The sequence below is a fragment of the Amaranthus tricolor genome, chromosome 17 (genome assembly GCF_026212465.1).
Source record: "Amaranthus tricolor cultivar Red isolate AtriRed21 chromosome 17, ASM2621246v1, whole genome shotgun sequence".
NCBI classification, from domain to species: Eukaryota; Viridiplantae; Streptophyta; class Magnoliopsida; order Caryophyllales; family Amaranthaceae; genus Amaranthus; species Amaranthus tricolor.
The window spans coordinates 9,513,812-9,516,952 of record NC_080063.1 but is presented as its reverse complement, the minus strand read 5'-3'; the positions used below and the strand labels follow the sequence as shown (position 1 = coordinate 9,516,952).

Here is a 3,141-nt window from a genome sequence, read left to right as displayed (position 1 = left end):
GTACTTTTTAAAAAAAAATTTATTAGGTACTTTTTGACACTTTTCCTTTCAATAAAATAATTTATCTACCATTTTAGAAAAAATCAGAGGTGTTCATTCGAGTGATCGAATCGGTTTCGGACGGGTATCATTCGATTCGATTGTATTTCGGATCGGTTATATTTCGAATGCGTGTTGCGACGGGTCACACACGGGTCGGGTCAGTTAGTCACGGTTCGGTTGAAGATCGGTTATTCGAGCTATCGGGTTAGCATCAGTTCGATGTCGGTAAAATTCGTGTCGAGTTTCAATCGGTCTCGGGTTGTCATCGGTTAATAATTGGTTCGATTTTACCGGGTACAGATCGGATTCGGGTATTTTTCAAGAAGAATTCGGCTACGAATTGCGAATTGCGAATTACTAATTACTATTGATCGAGTCAGTATCAGATTAAGTTATTAATCATTTTTTAATTGATGATAAGTGTAACATTTGGGAAATTAGTAATATTTAGAATTGGAAACTTGAAATAAATATTAAGATTAGAATTTTATTGGGTCAAACCTAGAAGGAATGAGAATTGGTATTGGACTTAGGGATACCCAACATAATAATTCTTTTATTATCCCTTGATATTTTATTTTATTTATCCCCTAAAAAAAATCAGTTATCTTTCCCTTACATGTACTACTCAACACATCTTTTTCAATACTAACTTTTCAAACCTTAATTTCATGAACCTCAAGAATTGAAACAACAAATGCCTTTCTTCTCAAACCCTTCGAAACCCTTCCCTCTCATTCCAGTTCTCCTTTGTCTTCAATTTTCGAAGGAAAGCACAACCTTAATACATCTGATTTTCAAAGCCAAGCAAAATGCCTCATTTTCCTCTGAATTTTCGAAGCCTCATCTCCCATAAACCTCTGAAATTTTTGAATCTAGAACCAATCGAATCTGAGCAGCCATGAACCTTGCTCTTTCCTTGAAATTTTCGAAAATGGAAGAACAACCCAAGTTTCTGATTTTCTTGTTCTTTTCGGAAACAAACACAACACATCAACCCATTGAAGGTCCTGAACAGAAACGCAACACCTTTCCTCTTCGTTCTTTCTTTCACTGCGTTTTCTTCTAATTTCTGGTACATACACAGCAACAAGCATCATCATCTTCCTTTAATTGACGCTTGACTATTGTAAGACATTCTCCTTGCTTTTAATTGTTTTCTTTTACTGTTAATGCTTACATTGAGTATACACACCCATCTTTCCTTATATCATGTTATTTTTTCATTAATTGTTCTAATAATCAAATCTTTAACAATGAAGATTACCTTTCTATTTCAAGACTTGGTTATGACCCTTGTTTTAATTATATATTGGCCAAATATTAAGATTAGTATTGGATATTGAAATATTAGATTGTTATTGGAAATTTTGGGATTCACTTAGAATACAATGGTTATGGTAAAGTATACAGTAATTTGATGTTCTTGAATAAATTACTGCTTCTTGTGGATAAAATAAATTTGGTTATTGAATTGGATAGTTAGGCACTCTTGTAAGAGATGGATATCATGTTGATTGATAGATTCAGGTGAAGTTGAGATTAATCATTTTATTGTGAATACTCGTCAAGAGCTAATTGTTAGATGATTTAATATTCTTGAAGCGATTATTAGGTTATTTGAGGATTTTCGATGTTGGGTTCAAAGGTACGTATTGGTGTTTAATTGGAAAATAAAGAGAATTATGAAGGTGGATAATCTTTAGAAGATGTAAATGAATTTTAGAGCATGACTATGTCGCCTTGATGGTCTATTGTGGTTTGAGTTCGAACATGCACAATTCTTTTATAATTAGAAATATTAGAATAGAAGATGGAACTAAGATGTGGTCTTAGGAGGAGATACAATGAGCTATATGAACCTAGTTTGTAGTATCGAACGCTTTGTTGTGATGTTATGTTTGTTATGCTTCAGGAGGCGACATCATCGAGGAACCTTTCTAGTTAATAGCTGCAAATCGATCACGGCTCTTTGAAGCGTCTAGTTGGTGAGTAGTAGCAGTCCCTTAAAGGGTCTGATCAGACTACATTCTTGAAAGTAAACTTTTTACTAAAGCTCTTCTGAATTGGAAATTGTTGAGACAAATGTTGTTGTGAATGCTTATGCTGATATTATGATATGGTCAATGGATCGGACTTGCGAGCTGGTCATTGACGGAGTTGAGGAATATTGTTCCCTGCTCCCTGTTTTGAAGTGAATTGTCATTGAGATATTGACTAGCTTCACCTGAGAGCGACATAGCCTTAGAGCGACATAGCCTTAGAGCTATGGGGCACCTCTCAAACTAGACTCCTTGTGCGCACATAGATCTAGGGAACTGATGTTGCTTTTAAACCTATGATTTGAATTACTGTGTTTTTCTTCTCATTCAGTTTAATCTGACCCTCTGTTGTTTCCATCTTTTAGTTTGATTACAGATCGGAACCGGTCGGGAACGATGGGTTAGTGGTGTTGAATAGCGTTCCAAGGATGTATATTGAGCTGAGCACGTGAGAATTTGTAGTTTTGTATTAGGTTTTTGGATAAATGTATATTAGTCTTGGTTGTGTTGGTTATGTGGGAATCGAAGTGAATTGTATGATTACTTGTGTTTTAGTTAGATGTTTGGTTTGAAAATTAGCTGAGTTAGTTATGTTGAAAAGTTGGTATCCCTTTGCTCAAGTTTTGAAAGTGTGATTTAAGTTTCTTGGGAAACGAACCCAGTGATGACTCTATTTACTCAGTTAACGGTAAGTCTGGTTGTTACAATAAGGTTCATTTACTTAAAGCAAAATAGTGCAAATCAATTAGTGATCATTATTACATTGTTACTTTTACTTGTTTGACCAGAAATTAAAATTATAAAGTTCTATTAATTTTTATCTAATTCGATTAAAAGTAGTTAAATAAACATTGACCATCAACTATTAACTCTAAATATATGAAACCATGTATTTATAAAATTATTTTATTAAAATATTTATCACTTTATTAAAATAACTAATAAGATGATTGAATATGAGTCGATCATACTTCTATGTAAAAAATTGGTCTAGGTTCACAGTAGTTCGATCTAAACTTTGTTGGGGTTAAGTCAGTTTTAGCCGGATCGAGTTTGG

General features: G+C 33.8%; 1 long non-coding RNA gene across 1 annotated transcript; it reads left to right on the top strand.

Annotated features, from left to right (window-relative positions):
* The first annotated feature begins 759 nt into the window (after positions 1-759).
* Positions 760-2,704, top strand: LOC130804427 (uncharacterized). Its single transcript, XR_009040015.1, has 3 exons — positions 760-1,171; positions 1,958-2,030; positions 2,450-2,704. It is a non-coding gene; the product is annotated as an uncharacterized LOC130804427 (long non-coding RNA).
* Positions 2,705-3,141: the final 437 nt, after the last annotated feature.